The 25,349-nt window shown below is 45.0% G+C and overlaps 1 long non-coding RNA gene across 1 annotated transcript in view; it reads right to left on the bottom strand.

Annotated features, from left to right (window-relative positions):
* LOC125963407 (uncharacterized) overlaps nucleotides 1–11,315 on the bottom strand; it is a 68,705-nt gene extending 57,390 nt beyond the window's left edge. The window contains exon 1 of the long non-coding RNA XR_007475354.1: nucleotides 10,725–11,315. This is a non-coding gene — a long non-coding RNA (uncharacterized LOC125963407). The remainder of the gene's footprint in view (nucleotides 1–10,724) is intronic.
* Between the last annotated feature and the right edge of the window lie 14,034 nt (nucleotides 11,316–25,349).

Raw genomic sequence — 25,349 nt, 5'->3', positions numbered from 1 at the left:
GGCAACGGAGGTTCCATTTCTGCTAGGAGTATCCACCACTGAAAGGGACATATGTATCTCTGTGGATGTCATCTGCTCTGCAAAAACCCTGCCCTGGGACTCCCAGTTATTCAGTAAAAGAGTCAGAATATACACTCAGTCTTTACTCAGACTCCCTGGGCACTAGTTGGGAAGTTTCATGACGACAGGCCCTATACATAGAAGAGCCAAGAATTTTTTTAAGAGTACTTATTTATTTATAAGTAAGATGCTGGGTCTTACTGCAGCATGCAGGTTCCTTAATTGTGGCATATGGGATCTAGTTCCCTGACCAGGGATCAAACCTGGGCCCCCTGCATTGGGAGCACAGTGTCTTAACCACTGCGCCATCAGGGAAGCCCTGAGGAGCTAGGAATGTTTATTCTGAGGCAGAGGAATCTGTGGGAGAAACATGAAGTCTACTCCCTTAGAACTGAAATGCTTCCATTTTCTTTCTAACAGCATTTAAAACAGGCATAGGTATTTAAGGAAGTGGAAATATTTTCTAAGATGCAAGGCATATAGATTTGTAGTGAGCTCACCCACTGTAGAAAAGGTTTGGCAGGGACACCTGCTTCATTCATAGGCTGTGGACTCAGGTGGCTGATAGATGCAAACACTTTTTTCGTTTAACTACTCAAGTGAGGAGCAAAAATCACTTCGGAGTTTGAAAATACCTTTGTATGTCAGGCCTGTAAAGGGGTGAGTGGGTGGTAGGCACCTCCTTTCTTCCCAAGTCCTTTTCTTCTCTTCCCACTTCTTACCCGAAAAGAAGGGGTGTGAGGTGGAAGGAGAATGTGAGAACAGTAGTTGCTGTGAGTACAAGAAGTGTAGATAGGGGCCAGTGGGGACATGAAGTGTTTGGGCCGAGAGTTCTTAGAAATACAATAGGTATCTTGCGGGCAAGGGACCACAGCCTGCTCCCTGACCCCATTCTTCCTCGACCTGCTTTCACAGGGAACATGAATCTGATGTGGACCCTTCTTCTCCTCCTCCTCCTGGGGCCAAGTGTCTTCACTCCAGGCCTGCCCTTCTCAAGACGGCGTACAGACAACCCCAGGTCATGAGTCCCTGGAGGACACCACCGATACTGTGACGTGATGATGAGGCGACGGTGGCTGATCCGGAGGGGCGGATGCAAGCAGATCAACCCCTTCATTCACGAGGATTTGGCCACCAGAGCAGATTTCTGCAGAGCTCCATCTGTGCCCTGTACCAGCAGCCGCTCCTTGCAAAGCTGCCACAACGGTACTCACAATGTCAGCGTCACTGACTGCTTTGCCAAAGCAGGGACCCGGCCCCCGCACTGCCACTGCCATAAGAAGGACTCCACCAGGCCCATCCGCGTGGGCTGTGAGGAGGGGGCCCCTGTTCACCTGGACGGCTAGTCTTCTCCCAGCCCTGACGTGGGAAGCCGAGTGACTTGCACCCTACACCTCCAGATCTTTGAAGCCCTGCCGAAGTCTTCCCTGGAAACGCTTCTTCTCTTGCATCTGGATCCCTCATTGTTCCCAGTCACGAGCATCTCTCTCACAGCTTCTCCCCCGACCCTAACTCCACACTCCACCCCGCACTCCTGCCATGGAGTCGGTTTTTGGGGTGTAGGACAAGATGGGGCTGGGGAGTTGGGGAGAAAGCCCTGCTACCTCGCAAAGGGAATCTACCTCTGGAAAAGCCTTGCTCCCCCGGAGCGGCTACACAAGCCGTGCTGCCTGGGCTGATTTGCCCACGAGCTGCTCTAATAAGAACTCCCGATGGCGCTGGCCCTGTTCAGCCCCGAGTGGCCCGCCTCGCAGGGTCCTCCTGCGGGACCTTCGGCTCCCTTCTCCCCAGTGGGCTCCTGCGGAGGGGATTTGGGACGACTCCCGTGAGGGAAACCCGCTTCCTTTATAGAAACAGACCCCTGATGCGGGGGGACACAGCACGGGAAAGAGCCGCTACCTGGAGGAGAGGTGGCACGGAGCCGGGCGACTCCCACGCCACACGGTCCCTTCGGCGTCTCTCGCCGGCGCCGCCTCAACTGGCCCGCAGGGGGCGCTGCGCCACCTGAGACCCCGGGCCAAACACAGACCAGAGCTGCTTTCCGGGTTCCTCTCAAGACAGGGAGAGATGGGTGGGAAGTTGCTTAGTTACCGACACGGGAATGGAGGATAACAGGTGATTAAACGGAAAATTCAGCCAGAGTAAATACAGCCTAACTTTCAAAAAAACAGATTTCTGAGTTTACCATAACTTTCACGCTCTCGTACTCTTTAGTATTTAACTTGCCTACAGATTTACATTCTAGCACCGCAGGTATAGAGGAAATAAGATCTGTACAGAGCACCTACTTGTGTTATAAGCTTTGCAGTTTGGCTGCACTGGAAAAAAAAGAGCCTATTTCTTTCTTGGAATCCATTATATACATACATATATATATATACATATATATGTGTGTGCGTGTGTAAAAAAAATATATATATATATACATATATATATATACAATCCTCTTCTGAAGGAAGTTTTTCTACCCACAAGAAGGAGCAGCCATAAATGACCATGTTTTCTGAGACTCCATCAAAATGGTGACGGGGCTTTGAATCCAAGAGGGCACCTGACTCTAGGGTAGTCATCCATGGACTGATTGGCTGGTGCTCATGGAGTAAACTGGGGATTTTACCCTCCTGGAATAATGGTGACAGAACTTGATACTCTTATTTTCATCTTCTCCTCTGAAGCCAGGAGCTGTAGTTGTGTTACAGTCGTTTGTGACCTTCCACACTTAATGCTTGCTATAAAAATGTTTTCAATAAAATGTTAAAGGGCCATTGTGGTAGATCCTGTTGGTGCTGTGGAGATCTGTAGACTTTCACTTTCAGGTTGGGAAAGTTTCCTTCCCTTCTACTCCTAGTTTCCACTCTTGAATGGACTGTGAATTTTATTGAAGATTTGTCTTCATCTAATGATAAAATCATATAGTATTTCTCTCTGAATCAGTGAATTGCATTAATTGATTTTAGAATATTAAACCAACTTTGGGATAAACTCATTTTGGTTATGCTAAATTTTCTTTTTTTAATCACTGAATTTAGCTTGCTAATATTTAAGGGGTTTTTTGTCTTTTTTTGTTTTTGTTTTTTGCATTTATGTTCATGAATGAAATTGGTCTGAAATTTGTTTTTGGAAATATCTTGTTTGATTTTGGTATCCAGATTCTATGTTAGCCTTCATAAATGAGTTGAGGAATATTCCCTCTTTATTTTCTGTAATTGGAATTATATGTTCTTTTATTATTACAGAACTCATCTGTAAGGCTGTCTGGCCCTGATATTTTCTGAGACTATTTTTAACTTCTATTTCAATTTCTTTAATGGTTATAGAGATGCTGAGTTTTCTAGTTCTTTTTTTTTTAATTGAAGTATAATCGATTTACAATATTATATTAGTTTCAGGTGTACAGCATAGTGATTCAGTAGTTTTGCAGATTATACTCCATTATAGGTTATTACAAGATAATGGCTATCATTCCCTGTGCTATTGCTTACCTATTTTATACATAGTAGCTGGTATCTGTTAATCCCATACCCCTAATTTGTCCTTACTCCCTTCCCTTTCACCTTTAGTAACCACAAATTTTTTTCTATATCTGTGAGTCTGTTTCTATTTTGCATATACATTCATCCATATTATTTTTTTGGATTCCACATATAAGTGATATCCCTAGTTCTTCTTGAGATCATTTTGGCAAGTTTTTTTTCCCCCCTAGGAATTTATCCATTTCATCTAAAGTGCTTAAATATATTGGCACAAAGTTGTTCATATTCTTTTGTTAATATTTACAGCATCTCTTTTTACATCTTATTTCTATCTGACATTCTATTTATACCTTTTAAAATTGATAAAACTTATGAGAGCTGTCGTTTTATTAGACGTATTAAACAAAGACTCTTTCAGACATACAGAGCTAAAAGAATTCATTGCCTGAAGGAAGTCCTTAAGACAGAGGAAAAATGACACCAAATGGAAATAGAAACCTACACAGAAATGAAGGACATTGGAAACTGTAATTACATGACAGTATGTGAAACTCCTGGGAATAGTGCATGGAAATAGCTTTGGAAGTTTTGAGTTATAACTCTAAAATACTGGGTTTTGTTCTCCATGAAGTAGTATGTTTATTTTCTGAAGCAGAATCTCTGATCATGTAATTTATTTACCCTTCTAATAAATGTCAAAGAGTAAAACTGCCTCCAAATTAAAAGTAAAATTCTTGGTTTAAAATTTCTTTCCTTGGGACTTCCCTGGTGGCACAGTGGTTAAGAATCTGCCTTCCAATGCAGGGGACGTGTGTTCGATCCCTGGTCTGGGAACTAAGATCCCACATGCCTCGGGTCAACTAAACCTGTGTGCTGGAACTACTAAGCCTGCTTTCTAGAGCCTGTGGGCCACAACTAAGAGAACCCACATGCCGCAACTAAGATCCAACACAGCCAAATAAATAAATAATTTTTTAAGAAAAAAAAAAAGAGATAAAATCAAAGAGTAATGAAGAAATGCAGAGCAGAACCTCTAGCAAAATGAGTTGAGATATAGCCTGCGGCTAGGGAGATGGGCATGAAATAAAAAGAAAAGAAACCACACTTGAATTTGCATCTTTGATGAGAATGTTTTGCACACTAGGTCTTGATCTCGTCTCGAAAAAGAAAATGCAATAACAGAGGGGAGAGCCCCCTCTGCCAGCACTCAGTGAGGTGGACATGCCAGACTCCTGCCTACCCCTCCTTCTCTAGCCCTGAGTATGAAAACTGGCCAGCACTGGGGTGGCCTGAGCCACGTTGCTGTTCTTCCAGCAGGACCCGTTTGTGGCTCCCCTTCCTCTGGCCAGAGGGCACCCAGAAACAGTACCTGAGCTGCTTCTGTTTGAGGACATGGGGATTTTCAAGGAGGTCAGGATCACCTGTGCCTGGTGTCAGCCTTCCTAGGTTCACCCAAGCTGCCTTCCCTATGTGATCATTCCTCTCCTCCAACTTTGATGTCAAAGCCTCTCTCCAATCTCAACGTCCCCATACTTTCTAAGAGACTGTTTCTTTTCACTGAATTCAGGCTTCTCAAAAAACAGCAAGCTTAAAAAAAAAGCAAAAAAACCCCAATAAGCTTAAGTTTGGCTTTAAACACTTCCTGCCTTCCACTCTGCGGATATCCCTGAACCAAGGAAATACAAAGGGTGTGGCTCCTACTTGGAACTAGGGGAATGAGGAACGTACAGAAAAAGAAAGAAAAATTCATGTCTCAGCAAAATATCCTGTTTGCGTATATTCTTTAATTTTCTAACTAGAAAATTTCTGTGCTCTTCCCACCCCAGGAACCAGAATAGGGAGAACAGGAAGTTATTATTATATCCTGAAGGCTGTAACATTAGATTCACCTTGAATCCCAATGTTAGAGTTTCTGCAAAGATAGAGGGGTCCATGCATTGGGACCATCAGCTTTTTCTCCTGGTCTAAATTAAAGGAGGTCTTTAGTGTGTGTGTGTGTGTGTGTGTGTGTGTGTGTGTGTTACGGGGAGCAGGTGAAGGTGAACTGAGAAAAAGGGCTGGTTTGTATGATGACTGAGCATGTTTTCCTCAGTCTCAAAGAAGTGGGAATGGGGAAGTTTCTACCGAGTGGCAATGCTCCTGAGAGCTACTCTGTTGACAAAAATTAGACGTTACTCTGCTACAGATCTTTGTTAACAGTTGGAAAGTAAGCTAATTATATAAAATTATGAAATATTTCTATGAAAATTGGGAATCATTTGGCAAGTGAGCACCCTTAGGATGCATCTCTTTGCTCTCACTAATTGTGCACGATCATGAAGTCAGATGCTCCTACATTTCTCTAAAAAAGAGGTCTAGAAACTCTAATAAAAATCAGGATCTCCTGGATTAACATTCTCTAATAGTCTGAAAGTCTATTAAGCAAAAGCACAAATATGTGTGAAGATCCGCTAACAATACCCAATTACAGGGACTTCCCTGATGGCACAGTGGTTAAGAATCCGCCTGCCAATGCAGGGGACACGGGTTCGAGCCCTGGTCCGGGAAGATTCCCACATGCCACGGAGCAACTAAGCCCGTGTGCCACAACTACTGAGCCTGCGCTCTAGAGCCCATGAGCCACAACTACTGAGCCTGCGTGCCACAACTACTGAAGCCCATGTGCCTAGAGCCCGTGCTCTGCAACAAGAGAAGCCACTGCAATGAGAAGCCTGCGCACCGCAACGAAGAGTAGCCCCTGCTCACCGCAACTAGAGAAAGCCTGCGTGCAGCAACAAAGACCCAACGCAGTCAAAAAATTAATTAACTAATAATTAAAAATAAATAAATAAAAGAGCTTTCAGAGAGCTCCCTGGCCCTTTCTACTATGTGAGGACAAAGAGAGCCATCTATGAACCAGGAAGTGGCTCTCACCAGACACCAAATGTGCTGGTGTCTTGATCTCGGACTTCCCAACCTTCAGAACTGTGAGAAATGAATTTCTGTTGTTTGTAAGTTTGGAAGTCTTTGGAAGTTTGTTGTAGCAACCTGAAGGAACAAAGACAAGGACTCTAGACAGGGTGGTCAGGAAAGAATCACTGATGAAGGGAAATTTAAACTGAAACCTGATGTCATAGAAAAGAACATTTCAGGCAGAAAGAACAGAAAGTGCAGAAGTCCAGAGGCAGGCAAAGGCTTGGCATCTTTTAGGTGCCTACAGAGCCCGGTGTGGCTGAGGTGAAGTGAGTGTGTGTGAGATGCTGATGAAGAGATAGAAAGAGAAGACATACATAATAGAAGAGTCAGCCGCAGGGTCAACAGGGGATTCTCCAGGGAATAGATTTCCTGTCCTAGAATTGGTATGGCCTCAGGAAAATGATAAAGAGAAACCCCCAATTTCTTAAAGAAAGAGACATCAGTGACTGCAGACCATCCCTGGAATGAAATGTGGATCAGCTCACCACAAGGAGTTATGCAAGATCCAACCCAAGCAGGGGCAGCAGCAGCAAAATCTCAGGTGACCAACTCTCTCTCCACAGTGAACCTTGAAGTGAGGAGGGTGTCTCTGAGGTTCTGAGGTCCTCCTGCAGAGGAAAGAGGGATGTAATGAGCCTCATCACTAGACAAAGAGAAGTTGAATGATGCTCTCCCTGGAGGAGACATGCTAACAGTTCTGACATCAGCAGCCACGCAACAAACTGTGTTAAGTAATGACAAATTCTGAACACATGTTCATTTATCATAAGTAGTAAGAATAGAGGGAACTCCCTGGCAGTCCAGTGGTTAGGATGCTGTGCTTTCATTGCCGAGGGTGTGCGGGGTCGATTCCTGGTTGGGGAGCTAAGGTCTCACAAGCCATGCGGCGCAGCCAATAAAAAAGAATAGAGAAGAACTAAATGCATTCAAAACGCAAACACAGAGATTCAGAGTCACTATTATAGAGCTGCAGAGAAGGGCTGTGAGCTGCTCTACTGGATTACTAAGGATAAATGTTGACTCTCCCTTCATTAGTTCTCTACGTATAGTTTCCTTTTGCCAAAAAAGAGGAAGAGATGGATGAATCTCTAAATTAACCAATTATCCCATGCGTTCATGGTAATGAAAGATCACTGACAGAATAAAGAACTTCTGTCTGATGTCCCCCTTCTTTCTCAGTGGCCTAATTTCCTCCTTTATTGGTATCATTTATCGCGGTCTAATCAACTTGTCCCTGCAGAAAGCACCCAGCCCCTCCTCTCTGAGTGCATGGCCGTTGTGTACAGGCTGCCCAAGTGCCTGACGGCTTGTTCTCAGGATGGGTTCGTTAAACCCCATCAATCTCGCAGACCTCTACATGTTCCTGATTAATATCAAGGCTTGCTTCTCATTTCTCTGTCTGTGGCAATCCCCAAAACTGCCCCTGTCCCACTGTAGCTCCTCTCCTCTCCAGCAACGACTTCAGCCTCCTGAGGTCACCCATCTGCTCCTTCCGTTCATGTGCATTTCAGCCATAGGGATCGTATAGCCTGAGGCTCGTGGCACTCATGCAAAAGGCCAGGGGCACAGACCTGGAGGTTATGCCTTTCCCGGGTCATCTACCCTCTCTCAACTGTGTACCATATTGGGACCTGTCCACCTGTGAACAGCTACACCCATTTCAAGTCTCAATTTAAGTGTCAACTACTCTGTGGAGCCTTCCTTGGAACAATTCCTATTCCTTTCTTTTTGTTCCTTGCACATTTAAAACTTTTTTTAAAATAGTTTGGTAGCTCCTATAGAACTCTAAGTCCCTTGAGGGCAGGTACTGTGTCTCATCTATCTGCATGTTAATAAGAACTAGTGGGGCTTCCTTGGTGGCACAGTGGTTGAGAGTCCGCCTGCCGATGCAGGGGACACGGGTTCATGCCCTGGTCCGGGAGGATCCCACATGCTGCGGAGCGGCTGGACCCGTGAGCCATGGCCACTGAGCCTGCGCGTCCGGAGCCTGTGCTCCGCAGTGGGAGAGGCCGCAACAGTGAGAGGTCCACGTACCGCAAAAAAAAAAAAAAAAAAAAGGACTAGTGCATAGTAGATGCTTGATAAATAATTGTCAAATAAGTTAATTATAGTGAACATCTATCATAAGAGAGGTCAATGAGGTAAACAGAAGCATAATGAAACCAAGTGATGCCCTGTGGGTCTCCTGGGCACGGAGGCCTTTTTCGTCCCGTTTCTTGTAGGCAAGACTCCAGCCTCCAGGACCTTCCCTGAGTTCCAAAGGGCAGATTCGAACAGTTGCTAATCAAGGGAACGGCAGCCAAGAAACCACCTGAGGCCAGATTAAAAGACCAGAGAAGCTCATCCAGATTAGTGGACCGACCACCTGAGACAAGATGAAGGGAACGCAGGCCCTGCTCACCCCTGACCTTGTCAGAGACCCCACCCTTGAACCGTTGCTATAAAACTTCTCCTCCAATCCTCCCGGGTTGGGACACATAGTTTTCAAGGACAGGAGCCCACTGTGTCCCCCTTTGCCTGGCAAAGTGATAAAGCTATCCTTCTCTACTTCACCCAATACTCTGTCTCCAAGATTTGATTCGGCACTGGAGTACAGAGACGTTGAGTTTTGGCATCATGGGGACAAAATTTCTAAAATGCAGGCACCTGTCTGTTTGCTCACTATACGCACAGCACTTAGAATAGCGCTTGTCACATCAAAGACACTCAGAAATGTCAGGGGCTTCCCTGGTGGCGCAGTGGTTAAGAATCCACCTGCCAACGCAGGGGACACAGGCTCGAGCCCTGGTCCGGGAAGATCCCACATGCCGCAGAACAGCTAAGCCCGTGCACCACAACTAGTGAGCCTGCGCTTCAGAGCTGGTGAGCCACAACTACTGAGCCCACGTGCCGCAACTACCAAAGCCAGCGTGCCTAGAGCCCGTGCTCTGCAACAAGAGAAGCCACGGCAGTAGCCTCCGCTCACCACAACTAGAGAAAGCCCGAGTGCAGCAACAAAGACCCCACACAGCCTAAAATAAATTAAATAAATAAATAAATTTATATTTAAAAAAAAGAGCTAGCTTGTGCACAAGGGAGAAGATAGGGAAAAAAAGTGCTAGCTCCCTGAGTAGAAGGGGCAAGTTGCTTTTATAACAAAAAGGAGAGTTTGTCTCATGATTACCAGTAATTTCCAGAAATCATCAAACTTCTTTGATCAACAGCAGGTGGCTCTATGATGGCCAGGAACGGGGAGGCTAACCACACACAGGGCAGGCAGCAAGCAGTGCTTAAATGCCACACTAAAGAAAAGAAACAGCATCATTGGACTCAGTGGAGCAAACAGCTCCTAGATAAACATGAGGAAAAGGCAAAGAACTCACAGCCTTGACCGGCAATAGCTGCTGTTGCTCGTTATGGAAGGGAAGGCAGGTCCTCTCGGTACATTTGCCTAAAAAGATAACACTGTTAGCAGGGTAATCTTCAGAAGAGGGAGTAAATTACAGTTGTGTGTACATAGGAGAGAGCGTGTGTGTGTGTGTATCTGTCATGGAGGATGTGTGGGAAATGGGTGGTGACTGTGTGTGTCTCTCTCCTACAGATGTCTCTGCATCTATAAGAAACCCAAGAGTTAGGTAGAGGGAGAGATGCTGTCTGCTGGGAGCAAGGGAGAAGGGCTTTGCTGTCCTTGACTGACCTCTCTACTTTGTTGGTCCTGCACACTCCAGGTTAGCCCATGGGGATTCAGTGCCCCCCTGTGGTTGGCATGGTTCTTCCTAACTTTCCCCAGCTCCCAGGTCCCTTCCTGAGTCAATCCTGAATTTGGTTTCTAGTTACCACGCCCCAACTAACTCAGCTCTCCCTCCTGTCCTATGGTTCTTATTCCATTCTTCCTCATTTCCAGCTCATTCAGAAATCACTTCTGTTCATCTTCTCTTTCCTTAGAGCCCTCTCTGGCTCCTTGCTGGGGATTCAGAGCTTTCGAAAATGATCAAGATTTTTCCTTTTTCTGATCCTGATGTTCTGTCTATGAAGCATTCTCTAGCTCTGTTCTAGCTCTCGATACAATATGGTTCAAGCTAAAGATGGTTCCAGTCCTGTTTGGTAAGGATCTTGGGAAAAGAAAAGGAAATGGTCATTGAAAGTATGGCTGAAAGCAGAGGAGGCTATAGGGGAATCTACAGGCCCCTGGGATGGGAGGGGGCAAAAAATGCATGACCCACCCGTGCTTGAAATCTCCAGCCTCTGCGCACTGACCTCAAATGCTGATAGCATCAGTGACCCAGAAACATGTGAAGAGCCTCGGAATCTAATGTGCTTCTCCTCAAGCCTCCTCTCTATAGTCATACAAACCCTCTGTACCAGAAATAGCTCTCTAACTTCCATATAATCATGTGCCTTCCAATTTCTCCTTCCAAAGTCTGGGCAAGATCACTGGAGTTGAAAGCAGCAGAGAATTGATGGTGTGTGGGACGTCTTCTGTTTAAAGGAAGCAGGGCAGACAGATCGACCTTCTAAAGGCACAGCTGAAAAATTTTTTTTGCCCTCATTTCAGCAAAATCACTGTGTTGTTACAGTCCAGATTTCTACATAATTTATGTTCTTTGGACAGCAATTGATGTCAAATGAGCCAGTCGTTCTTGAATCATTGTAGTTATTAGTTTTTAAAAATTAATGTAGTTTGAAAATATTTTGCTCTGTTAAGTCCGTAGCAACTGGTGTTGTTAATACCGTCCTTAAAGCAATACTTAGATTTGGAAATGAATTGGTAGTTTTATATACCGTGTTCTCACACTGTAATGGGCTTGCATATGTTAAATTAACATGATCACATTAAATATTAAGGACTATTTTATTATATAAAGTACTATAACTTACATTGTGATTTTTACCATTTCTTAAAGCATTATCTAGATACATAGATAAAGAATTCATATCAAGTTCACACATATTGTCCAAATCTACATATACAAATTTAAGAGTAAAGACATTGTTGGCTATTGCAAACTGTGCCTCAGCTGCCATGTACAACTATTGGGGATATCGTGCTAATTTTTGAGTACCTTCAGAACTGTGCATTGGAACATGAAGGGAAAAAAGAAATAGGTGCTTTGTACCATGTTACATCATAGTATAAAAATGCACTGCAGTCATGCTCTCTGAGAGGAAGAATTTGACAAATTTGTCTTTTTTTTTTTTTCCTATATGCTTCTGCTGCCTAGTCCTTCCTGTATTTGGAAGCAGTGCCTGTCTCCTATCCTGGAAGAGGCACAATCTATAAGGAGTCTTGTCACTCGACATAGTCACCTTTAAGGATCTGGGTAAGAGATGTGGAAAAGTGTTTCACCTGGATTAGAGCCATGTCAGTCCCGAAAGCAGAAGTTTAGGATGATAGGTTGCACTGGATCCCAAGTAACAGAGGCACATCTGTTGTTTAGTAAATTCATTATTTATATGTCTACATTAGTTACTTGTGGGGCTTCCTCAAATGTGAGGCCCAGGGAAGGGGCTCTCCTTTCTTGGGCCTAAGGGTAGTTCTGGCTATATCTTCAGCACTTAGGCAAAACCAGGCATATAGTCATAGCAGATTCCTAATAAGCGTCTGATCAAAAAAATTTTTGAGTGAATTGGATGAGTTCCTGAAAGAGATGTGTTGCTGGCTCTCTGGATGCTCTATGGTTGGTGAACTTTTAAAAAAGAAGAGAATGTTTTCAGGGCAGGAAAAGGTTAGAATTGTCAGTCAGGAAGAGACTAGTTTAGAAATGTTTTCTAAACAGAATACAGATGAGCTCTCAAGTTGACTTTGTATGCACCTAAGGAGGGTAGTTTCTACTTGAGCCATGAAGGCTGGACCCAGAGTTCTGATTGAAAGAACCGTGTTTCTTCAGAGATCAAGGGATAAAGAGCTCTGGCCTAAAATGGGGACTAGCCGTACATGTGAACCTTGAAATGAACTGCAGCAGGCTTCACAGCCTGAATGGTGGCTGAGAGTGTGCGAAGCACATTGTGTGGCTTGAGACAGTCCCCAGAAATTTGCCCTAATGCTCTCTAGTTAGCATGTACTGTGAAAAGTCATTGTCACCATGGTGACAACGTGCTTTACATAACTATGTTTCAGAGGAAATGGGAGAGGCCTCCCTCATGCCAGAGAGGTATAGGGATAGAATAGGATGTCAGGCCACATTTTTTGGAGAAAAAGACTTTGCCTTTCAAATTTATATCGCAACAACTTAACCCGCTGACTGCAAAGCTGGCTAAGAAGTTTTCAGCGTGGGCATGTCCTTGACCCGTGCTCTGGCAAAACCACCTGCTGCCTACTCCTGCTTTCCCTCTCTATCTAGAGGTTTAAGGGAAGAAGTTCTAGAGAACAGACTTGGCAAATTTCAAGGGATAGATGGGATGGATCTTTTTTTTACAGACTTGCGCATTTCCATAAATTTTAGGCATCTGCTGAAAACTGTCAGACTGTAATTCTTATCTGTAGCTCCTACCAAGAAAATAAAATCTGTAACATGGAGAATCTTACCTGTCTCGGGCCTTGTAGCAAACTTAGGTTGTAAGCTGCCCTTCTGGGCCATGTTGATATGGATCCTCAGAGCTTAGGAAACAAGTCCTTCATTCAACTGCAAGGTTGGGCCTGTGGCTCCTTGCTTAAGGGGAGAAAGAAATTTGGCTGTAGCCTTGGCAAGCTGTCAGAAAATGATTGCTAAGATATAAAGAGACAGTTCACAATAGAGGATTATGAGTAGTGAAATAAACATTGGGGAAACTATTTAATCTCACTAGTAAAGAAATGCATGTTAAAACATTAGGATGGGGACTTCCCCGATGGGCCAGTGGTTAAGACTCCGCACTTCCACTGCAGAGGGCACGGGTCTGATCCCTGGTCAGGGAACTAAGATCCCCGCATGCCACATGGCACGGCCCAAAATACCCCCGCCCCCAAAGAAAGCATTAGGGCACAGTTTCTCCTATTAAAAAAGCAAGGTTGCAGTGGAACTTATATTCCACAGCAGATGGCATTATAAATAGGTGTTAACGTTTTGGAGGGCAGTTTGCAATATATCAAGAGCCAAAAGAATTGTTTGTGTTCTTTGATCCGTTGATCCCAATTTTGTTATTCTGTAAACATTTATAGAGTCCCTTCCAAATGACAACATTCTAGGCAGAGACATCAGAGATTGGTGTTGCATACTGTGCCCTTCAGGAACTGACGGTCGGCTGGGGGAAAACATACCAATAATCAGATAATAATAATACAAAGATGAACGGGGAAGATGGGGGCCTAACTGCAGGTCTGGTGAGTGTGTGACAGGGGACAGGGAAGGTTTCCTGCAGGAGATGACACCACACTGAATCTGGGAGGATAAATAATTACCCTAGAAAACCACGTGGGGAAGGATGTTCCAGGCAGAGCCAGAATAAGACCTGGAAGTGGCTGTCCATGGTTCAGCTTGGCTAGAGGATAGGCCTGGAAGTGATTTCAGAAAGTTATTCAACCATTCTCAAGGCTGACATTAGAAAAACTTTTTACACGTTTAGTGTCTTTCCCTTGACTCTGGTTTTTATTTTCTGCCTAGAGGTACATATTCATCCCTTCACTTCCCTGGGATAGACATAGGCAAATCATGCCACCTTGGCTACAAACTCCCCTGTAGTAGCAGCTGGCAAGCATGAGCTGCATTCCCTGGGCCTCTTTAACACAATGCAGGACTTCAGTGTTCCCTGAGCCCCTAATAAGAAGCAGAGATGACTTCTTGGGTAGGAGAGACTGGCAGCTGGAGCCACAGGGCACAAGACAGGCCAGACCTACATGATCCTTTCCCTTTCCCATGGCAGCTCCATCTGGCATGGGGCCCCTGGTGCCTTGGCAGAGCAGAGAGTCAGGCCACAGTATAGGAGAAAGTGATGGGAACACACACTAACTGTCTCCAGAGAAGAATGGACTTAATCCTGCTCACCAGCATTGCCAAGAGTGAGATGGGAAGATTGAAAGCCTGAGAATTATAACCTAAAGGAAAAGTTAAAGGAGAGTGCCTGGGGAAGAAAAAGTTTTGCAACACTAAGAAGAGTCAACATGTAGTTTGTTTTTATATTCCATCTCCTCCAAAACAAGAACAAGCTGAATGGGGTCACAACTGCAGTACATTGGTCCCAAAGGCATTTAGACATATGAGAAAGCACTCTCTAGCAGTGGTCATGTAGATGCCAGCATAGGGAACCTGGGAGACCCTGGAGAGCTCTATGAATAGGAGAAGCCCTGTTATCACCCCACCGTGCTGTGAATGGCTAGATGGCTGAGGTGCCCGGGCTTAGGGACTCAGGCACTCTCCTTTCGCCTTTCATTCGGTAAAGATCTGCTTAGCAAGTGCTATGGACCATGCATCATAAGTGAAAGTGTATCTATCTTTTACTTCCATTTTCCAGATGAGGGATAATGATTCTTGTCTAAGGGCCTGTGGCAGATCAGAACAGGGTCTGAGTCACAGGGGGAGCCCTGAATCCAGGAGGAAGAAGGCCCATCAGGGCTGAGTGGTCAGGCTGAAAGAACCAACTAATGGAAAAGCAAAGACTTGGCTGAGCACGAGGGTGACCCAGCCTGCAGTGCACGAGGTTGATGAGGCATTTAGAGAGCTGTCCCCAAGTGCGGACTGTGACCAAAAACGTCTTGAGACTGAAGTTCTGGCTCTCGTGATGGAAGGAGAAGAGGACTAGGGGGTTAGGATTTTTCTTCATGGAAGCTGGGAGGGCATTAGAGGGAGCAGCGTTACTTATGCAGTCAGCACCAATTCTTTTCCTCAGATCTCAGTTCCTGCTCTTGCTGCCTTCCATCCTCAGGCCCTCTTGCCTTCCTTCCAACTGACTCTGAGGGACTCTTCTTCACTGGGAATCTATGAATATTCTTTTCCCCAGGCCCTTGGATTTCCTGGCTTCAAATGACAGAGCCCCAGGGCTACTTAGGGGAGAGGACAGTCAGGGTGGAGGCTGGCGTGTTGCTCAGACTGGGTTGCATTTGCTGAAAGGATTTATGCTTTCTAGTTAGACTCTTCTTCCTTACCACTGCTCTTCCAGATGAAATGGAACAATTGGATGCCTTCCCCTTTAACCTGTGGCAAAAAAGAGTCTCAAGGAGAGGAGACAATTATCTGGGGAGTCCGGGAGTTGGGGCTGCCTTCTCTTTGCTTCTTTTCACCCTCCAGGCCATGCCTGGGTCTGATTTCCCCCAAGGACAACTGGGATCCTGCTATGCAGTCTCTGTCACGTATTGCTTGAGGTCCTATTTGAGTGTCAGGACTGAAAAGTCTCAACTTTCATCCCTGGAAGATAATGGGACAGTACTCCTTACTCAGCCCCACCACATCCAGTCCCTCCCTCCCTGGGCAATATAACAATACACCTTGGGAGGAAAGACCCTCAACACTTCTCCAGCCACAGAATCCTCAACTCTAACTCTGCGAGATCCTCTGCCCCAGGGCCTAGTAAAGGGGGCTGCACACATGAGATCAAGATTGTGGAAGTGAGGCTTCTCACTGGAGGGGTAGCAATAGCTGTGGTGACCCTTCTGTGGTCCTGGGGAGAAGAGTGGGTAAGGGGCTGAGTGAGGTAGTTATAAATAAGGCAAAGTGAGCATGAGAGGAAGAGGAGGCTGGGGAGACTTTCTTAGTTTGCAGCATGAGGCAGGTTTCTAATGGTGGAGAACTTTATTTTTATTGAATTTGAAGGGCTCTCCATTATTCTAGCCTGCCTCTCACTTTTTAGCTGTCTGACTTTGGGCAGGTCGCTGAAACTTTCTGAGAGTCAGTTATCTCTTTATAAAATTGTAGGGCTTCCCTGGTGGCGCAGTGGTTGAGAGTCCGCCTGCCGATGCAGGGGGCGCGAGTTCGTGCCCCGGTCCGGGAAGATCCCACATGCCGCGGAGCGGCTGGGCCCGTGAGCCATGGCCGCTGAGCCTGCGCGTCCGGAGCCTGTGCTCCGCAACGGAAGAGGCCACAACAGTGAGAGGCAAGCGTACAGCAAAAATAATAATAATAATAAAAATAAAATGGGATTGTAAAAATGCTTGCCTTAACTCATAAGGTTGTGGTGAGGATCAGATGGGAAAAAAAAGAAAAAAAAAAAAGCTCTGTAATCGCTAAACCACTTCACAAATGTAAGTTATGGCAATTACTGAGGAGCGATTAGGTGAGGATCATAGATGCTTTGGGATACGATGGGATCTCTGCGCCACGTTTAGAAGGAGGTGGGATGTGGCCCTCTTCTTGTGTGACAGCTCCCTCTACCTCAGTTCCTTGAAGAAATCTAGAACCCAACACTGTGATTAGGAATGTGCTGGGCCAGTGCAGAGGGATGGGAATAAAGGAAGGGGACGCCCTAGAGAAGAAAAAGAAGGAGATGGGTCAAGTAGAAGAGGGTGTGGCCAAGTGAGTGCCTGAACTGGTACAGAAGAGGGAGTGTCAGAAAATTCCAACAGAGAGTGGCGAGAACTTGCAGTACTACATTTCCTGAATAGGAGGATGGAAGATACTGTGTCTCGGGTAAGAGACATTCTCACTGCGTGCCTCTCACAGAAAACACAGTTATGACGTGGACCCTCCTCCAGTTTCTGCTGCTAGATCAGACTGTTTTTCTCCCAGGCCCAGGACTCCCACAGCGTCATCATGACCACCCCAGGTCCAGGACCCTGCGTGGGTCCAGTCAGTACTACCACGTGATGGTGCAGCACAGGGAAGTGGTCTCTAGGGTCTGCAAGTCCCTCAACACCTTCCTTCACCAGAGCTTGCAAAGGATAAATGATGTGCAGCGCCATACCTACCAGGTGCCGGAATGAATGAGTTTTCCGCCTCTGAAAACTCACCACCAAGTGGTATCTCTGGGGTCCTAGCCCTCTGACTGTCCTTACAGGTCTTAGGATCTGGTCCTGGCACATCCGAGTGGCCTGTGTGCCGAACCAGCAGGTTCATCTGGAGGGCTGGACTCCCGGGTCCCCGGGTCCTCCGTGGGCCCTCTGAGGATCTCAGCGCCCCAGCGCCTTAATTGGACCGCCTTTTGTCGTGCTCCCCCTCGTTAGACTTCTTCCCCGAATCTGCACAGCTCACTGACCCCAGCCCACCATCTCTCTCAGGGCGCCTCAAGTGACAGGGAGTGGGGTGAGGAGACATGGGTGTACGACGGGAGAATGGCTATGCTGTCTCCTCCGCGCGTGATTGCCCTTCCTGCCAGATGAGTGCAGGGCCCCCGTGACATCCTAGGCTGAGACTTGCCACTTGTTCGACTTTTCCCTGGTCCCCCTTTCGCCTGGGGAATCTTGGCAGGGTTCGCAGTGCGTGGGGTGGGAGCGGGGCAGCATCTACTTCGGGAAGCCTTGATCCCGCTCTAGGGTTGTGCTCTCTGAGTCATGGAGGCAATTTGTTCACGAGCTGTTCTCATAAAACTGATCCTGGCTGGCAGCGTTTTCTCTGGCGGCTCTACCCTCTTCTCTGGCGGAGGCGCCGCGCACCGCACCGGCGGGCAGGAGGCGCTATGCTGCTTGCTCCCCACGAGCCGAGAGCAACAGGTCGAAATTTCCCTCTTGGCTCTGCTTAGCAAGGCTGAGACCGGCTTTATATTTTAAAAGCCTTTTTTTAAAAAACATCTTTATTGGGGTATAATTGCTTTACAATGGTGTGTTAGTTTCTGCTTTATAACAAAGTGAATCAGCTATACATATACATGTGTTCCCATATCTCTTGCGTCTCCCTCCCTCCCACCCTCCCTATCCCACCCCTCCAGGCGGTCACAAAGCACCGAGCTGATCTCCCTGTGCTGTGCGGCTGCTTCCCACTAGCTATCTACCTTACGTTTGGTAGTGTATATGTGTCCATGCCACTCTCTCGCTTTGTCACAGCTCACCCTTCCCCCTCCCCATCTCCTCAAGTCCGTTCTCTAGTAGGTCCGTGTCTTTATTCCTGTCTTACCCCTAGGTTCTTATGACATTTTTTTTCTTATATTCCATATATATGTGTTAGCACACGGTATTTGTCTCTCCCTTTCTGACTTACTTCACTCTGTATGAAAGACTCTAGGTCTTGAGAGGAACAACAGAGAAATAGACACATAGGATTTAAATATCTGAAAACAGATCAGCTTCCAAAGTACAAGATTTTTACCCTTCCGCGGCGAACTGGCCCCCTGCCTTATTCTACCTGCTGCCATGGGATAGTCACACTTTTTCAAAGAGAGAAGAGCAGAAGCAGACATGTCTACTGAGCATCCCTTGTGTGCCATGAGCCGCCAACAGTAGAGTGAAGATGGAGGAGGACCAGGGGAGGAGGGAGAGAGTATCAGCAGAGCGCTTCTCTTTTCTGCTCCAAGAGCAAGCGTTCTCTGTGAGCGTGTCTCTCTCTCTCTCCCTCTCTCTGTCTCTCTGCCTCTCTCTCTCACTACTATCATTTGTATCTCTATCTCTGATAGTACGGGCATATGGTAAAAATATAACCTCAAAAACATTAGCGATGTGTATCCAGTGAAAAGAATATCTTCCTTTAATATTTGTCTTTTAGGCCCCAGTTTCTTTTCTAAAAGCAACAAATATTTAGTTTCTTTGTATCTTTTCACAGTCTATACATAATATATATGCCTATACACCTATATACCTTTATTGGTATGTATAGAGGTTTGTGTGTGTTTGTATCTCTTCCATTTACCCCACACATAGTAGTATCATATACAGTGTTCCACACCTTATTTTTTAACTACTATGTTTTGACGAAGGATGTACCTCACTCTAGTTAATGGCTGCATGGTATTCTCGTCTATGGCTATTTAACCATGGATACAATCATACAGTTTGTTCCAGTCTTTTACTGCTAGAAACAAGATAGAATGTGTATCCTGGAACAAAATAGCAACATCAAACCCTTTGTATTCAGCTGTTGACAAGCTCACTCCCATACATGATTAACGTTCCCAAGACCCCAGCACTGCAGCTCCTGCAAGCTGTGGGGTGGGGGGGAGTTGTGAGTTGTCAGCACCAAGTCTTCCAGATGCACCCAGTATCGTTGACCCCAAGGAAGCCCGGGAGACCATTATTTTTCGGAACATAACAACATGACCAGGGGATGTTTCCTTGTTATGAGAGCCCAGTGACATATCTGCACATGGAAGTCAGCATTAGAGTTTCAAAGTTCTGGTCTTTTAATACTAGAGAAAGCAAATACCTATTTATATGTGTTAGATAAATTAGATACAAGTAAGAACCGCTAATTTAGTTTCATATAGAGAGAATTTGAGAGCAAATTGCAAGCTCTCATTTTCAAGCAACTTCTGTGGGGTAAGCACTTTACATAAATTGACTCACTTAACCCTCGTGACGACCCATGAAGTAGCTACCATTAGTCTCATTTTCTTTTAATTAATTTATTTTTATTTCTGGCTGCCTTGGGTCTTTGTTGCTGTGTACGGGCTTTCTCTAGTTGTGGCGAGCAGAGGCTACTCTTCATTTCGGTTCGCAGGCTTCTCATTGGGTGGCTTCTCTTGCTGCAGAGCACAGGCTCTCGGCTCACGGGCTTCAGTAGTTGTGGCACTTGGGCTTAGTAGTTGTGGCTCGCAGGCTCTAGAGCGCAGGATCAGTAGTCGTGGCGCACGGGCTTAGTTGCTCCGCGGCATGTGGGATCTTCCCGGACCAGGGCTCGAACCCGTGTCCCCTGCACTGGCAGGCGGATTCTTAACCACTGCGCCACCAGGGAAGTCCCCATCAGTCTCATTTTAAAGGTGATCAAACAGAGGCACACACAGTTAACAGACAATAGCGGCAGAACCAGGAGTGTCTCCCTCAAAAGCCAAGTGTTCCCATTTATTCTGGGCTGCCTCTGAAGAGGCAGCTGGGGTGCACCGTAACCCCAGGCAGCTGGGGTTATCTCCTTTGGCAAAAACCTATGTTGAAGAGAGCAAGCTGGTTCCAGAGGGCTCATACATTTTTAAAAAACTGGTTGGGTATACCCTGCCAGGGCTCCCTACAGATAGAGGACAAGGGAGAAGGAGAACTCCAGTCCACATAGTGTCACAGCAGTGCTCATCTCTGCATGGGATGGCATGAATGGATCCCTGACATCCTCAGAACATGACTCTTGCTCATATAGGAGCTTCTCTAGAGGTACAAAGGATTGGACACCCACTGGGAATCTCCCATATCTCTCCTAAGGACCTGGGACTTCGACATGGGCACCAGAGTGGCCATGGCAGTGAGAGGCTGTAGAAGTCTTCCTGCTCTCGGTTCATGACTCTCTGAAGGAAATCTTAAAATGATCCCACACGTAGTCATCTGGGCCAGGGGCCTCCATTGTTCAACAACTTACTTATTTAGCAGTTTCTATTCCAGCCTCCAGAGAGGAATCCCCAGGAAACTTGGGTTCATCATTAACTTCTCCATGCCTTCTAGAAATACCATTTCTAATATACTGCCCTGCAACAGGAACTAATTCAAGAGAGAATTCTGGAAGGATCTGTCAGTGTTTTTGAGAATCACTAGGAACCAACATGGGCAACCTAGCTACTCAGCCCAGGAGGTTGTCCAGAAAATGAAGAAGAAATGTGAGAAGAAAGGGATGGAAAAAGAGAGAGAAAAGAGAGAGGAGAGAAAGGTACATAATGAGAAAATATATTTATTTGTGATATGGAAATTATTTTTCATTTCTGAATTAGTGGAATCCTTTACTGACTGCATTAGATGTGCCAAGTCTTGTGTTAAGGGCTAAAACCAGGAGAGGAGTGGAATGTGTTATGGGAGGTGCTATCTTCTCTTTCTTGTACAAACCTTGTTCCAAATTTACATTTTTATTTTTTTAAAAAGGGACATTTATTTATTTACTTATTGGCTGCATTGGGTCTTCGTTGCTGTGTGCGGGCTGTCTCTAATTGCAGTGAGTGGGGGCTACTCTTTGTTGTGGTGCGCGGGCTTCTCATTGCGGTGGCTTCTCTTGTTGTGGAGCACGGGCTCTAGGCACGCAGGCTTCAGTAGTTGTGGCTCACGGGCTCAGTAGTTGTGGCTCACGGGCTCTAGAGTGCAGGTTCAGTAGTTAGTTGCTCCGCGGCATGTGGGATCTGCCTAGACCAGGGCTCGAACCCCTGTGCCCTGCATTGGCAGGTGGATTCTTAACCATTGCTCCACCAGGGAAGCCCCCAAATGTCCATTTTGAACTCAGTAAGGTGCCTTTATTCAAGCTCTGAAAGTACTATGGCATCAGATATCAATAAAACCTCCTAAGATTCTACAGGCCAGTTCAGTCTTCCCCCAACCCCCTTCAACTCTTTAATCCTACTCCAGCCCACTAAAGAGCCATGTTATATAAAAAGAGGCCCAGAATTCCCTGTTGGTCCAGTGGTTAGGACTACGCATTTTCACTGCCGAGGCCCCGGATTCAATCCCTGGTTGGGGAACTAAGATCCTGCAAGCCCCACGGTGCAGCCAACAAAAAAAGAGTCCTGATGGAACAAATAGAGCCAGGGGAGGCTGTTTGCAAAGGAGAAACCCAGGTTCCTTTTTGTTTTTGGTAATGCCCCTTGTTTTCTCTTCACATAAACATTCTGTATCTCTTCACCTCCTGATGCCGGAAACTTGAGTCTTTGATTTTTTTGCTGTTCGGTTTTGCAAAGTGTTAGAACAGTTTGTTAAGTATTTCTTGAGTTTTCTTCCTCTGTTTCACTTGCATTGGATTTACTTTCTCTAATTTTCAGTCTGGACCTGATCATTGCTTCTACTCTATGTCAACTAACAACCTGAAAATACACAAAAGTCTTTCTGTAAAATCTGTAAAAGAATGAATATCTGGTGTTGTATAAAGGACTCCAATCTAGGTTTCTAGAATCTTGCATGTATTCACATATGTGCTGTTTTCTACACAATTGTCATGTACATTCTTAGTGCTTGTATTTCACTATGTAAATGGGGAATTTTATCTCTTTTTGTAAACCACCCATTTATGGACAGTGTACCCTATTCCTGAAACTGTGTTACCGACAAGGTATACCACGATCCGTGAAATGGTAGTCTAGATCCCCAAGTGGCCTGTGGAAAGTAGAGAAACTGATTTTGTGATAGAAGTAATATCACTTGTATAAACATGACTTAGTGAGAGTCAAGGGGTGGAGGAAGTTACTTTCCCTGATAGGTCCAGGAAGGCTTCCAGGAGGAGACTCCATCAGAGCAGGGCCATGAGAATAAGCAGGGGTTTGCTCAGCATTAGGGAAAGGCTAGGCATTCTAGGTGAAGGAATTGGTGTGGAACAATGCACAAAGGTAGAGAAGGACTGAGTGCTAAGAGACAGAGGTTAAATCACTGGCCCAGCTTCTAGGTGAGAAAAATTGGAATTAGACTCTTGAACTGGCATACTATAACCTTTCAACAAAATTAATCCACATAATTTTTACTACCTTTCTATATTCTCATCTGAAAATGTGATCCTGTTACCATTGTTGTCCTTCTATAAATATGGACACAAATGTTGACCTAGACAGGACTGAAGGCAAAGCTAGGAGAACTCTGTTTTGTCATCTTGTTTTGTGGAATTCCTTAATTCCTTTGACTATTAAGCACGTTTTTTCATATATATTGTGTGTTAAGCCTTTTTATAGGTGATGAGGGTATAAAAGTGAATTAGGTATATTGTACCCCTTCTGTGATGCTTTAGTGTCTGGGTGGGCAGCAAGGCTGTACTCAAGTGTTTCTAATATGAGGCAAAACCCATATACTCCAGTCATAGCAGTCTACCTGGCTCAACAGCTGATCTGATTGGCCTAGTCAGTGGGTTTCGTTGTTGTTATTAACAATTTTAAAAATAATTTTTGGAGTTGATGATAACCTTTCCAAACAGGGATTTTCACACAGAAAATGTGGATCCCTGGGTTGCCTTAAAATAGCCCGCCAAAATGTGGCCATGTAACCATCAGCTAGAGCAGAGTAGCAACTGCCAACTAAAAAGCTCAAGAACTCTTCCCTGATTCCACTCCTCCCTCCTGACTCCCATCCTCTCTGTTCACTCAGTGATGATACCTATCTGGCTCCTGTAGACATTTGTGTTTATGAGCCATCAGACTTGTTAAGTGTCCTGAGAGAAGTCTAGATGATACTCTACCCTATCCTTGACCATTCTCCTTTAGATTGTATTCAGAGAACATCCCCAAACACATTTTCTGATAGTTTTTTCTATAGATTCCCTCTGCACATTTTTAATTGCCTTCCATTGCCTTCAAATTAAATCCAAATGACCTAGTTGACAGGAAAGATCTTGGGCCGAGGATCTGTTTATTTGAAAAGAAATTAATACAAACCCATATTGAAAGTGTACTGGATTCTCAGCATGATTTTGTCTTTAGTATCAAAACACTGCTAAATGTGAGCTTGTTCTGTTATTTCATTAGTTTAATCACCACATCAACAGCCACTGAATTATCAGCCAATGTCATTATGCCATTATTTGTAATCCAGGGACATTGTAAGATATAGTCTTGGGAAACAGTCTTCTGCATTGTGGTAAAAGCAACTGTTGAGGATATCGGCCACAGGGTTTCACAAAGTCATCTGATGTCTAGCACTTGCAATTTCTTCACCCCCAGGGTACTCCTGCGATGTGTGCCCTTAACCTGATGAAAGGGAGATGCCAACTGACAATACCTTTCTGCACACGGCTTTCCGAATGCAGTGGTAATAACATTTTATAATTATAAACACTGCTTGGTTTAGCCTCTCTTTTGAACAGAGTTGATTAAATATGACCAAATCTTTGATTTCGGGCTTCATTTTTTCTACCGTCCTTAGGTTTTTTATTCTTCTGTGAAAGCATTTTTCCAGGTAGAATTTTTCAACTTAAACCTCGAGATACAGCTGTTTATAAAAGTATGAAAAGTATACAGCTGTTTATAAAAGTATCTTAAACCTCGAGATCTGAAAGCGGTTTATAGAAGTATAAAGTATGAAAAGTGTACAACTGCTGAGAAGTGAGCTGACTGATGTTACAGAGTACATAGAGAAATATTTAAGGTGTTAATTGTTATGGGTTTATTTCAATGTGATGAATAATCAGTGTGTCAACTCTGTGGTTTCATATGTATTACCGCTTAGAACAAAACTGTGTCAAAAACTGAGTTGATAAAAAGGAAATATTAATAATACAGATGGAATGGAGCTATGGTGCAGGATATCTGATGTCTCGGAAACCCTGAGATAAACAGTCAGGCTTGCCTGGGTCTATGCCCTAATTGTCTTGTTTCTCAGTTTGAGCTATTCCACTTGTTTCTCAACAATAGTCATTACTGCTGATAATTTTTAGTAGTTAAGGCTTTCCTTTTGATGCCATTCAGGCTAATTTTGGGCCTCTTAACTGTTAAGGTATGTTGTTTCTCCAAAGCCAGAATATTTTCCTGTGTGGAATGTTAGCTCCTACTTCACCTCAGTCTCACGTGAGAGGAACAAGCTTGTTTGTCTGTTAAAGCGCACGGGCTTTAAAAAAAAAGACAGATCAGAGTTTGACTCACAGCTCTGCTCTTCACCAACCATGTGACCTCACTCAAGGAGTTTGCCTTCCCTTTTCTACCAGGGAAACAGTAAAATTCTTTCTGGATACACAGACATCCTAATTCTGATGGTGGGTCATGCTGGATGTTGAGCACAGGTGAAAACACTAGAAAGTGTAGGGAGTGTTACCAGCTGGACAGCATTATTGTGAGGCTTAATCCCAATTGCCTGGTATGAAATAGGTGCATCAAAGAGGTGGTGGCTTTCTTGTTATTTTCAACCCTTTTTGCATTTATTTTCAACACTCCATAAGGTATAAATATCATGAATGATGCTGAGATATTTTAGGCTGTATAGCACCCATCAAAGCTTTCTCTTAGGTTTAATAAGTTTTA

The sequence above is a fragment of the Orcinus orca genome, chromosome 2 (genome assembly GCF_937001465.1).
Source record: "Orcinus orca chromosome 2, mOrcOrc1.1, whole genome shotgun sequence".
NCBI lineage: Eukaryota > Metazoa > Chordata > Mammalia > Artiodactyla > Delphinidae > Orcinus > Orcinus orca.
Note: the sequence above shows the minus strand (reverse complement) of the source record. Positions and strands in the feature narration are given on the sequence as shown.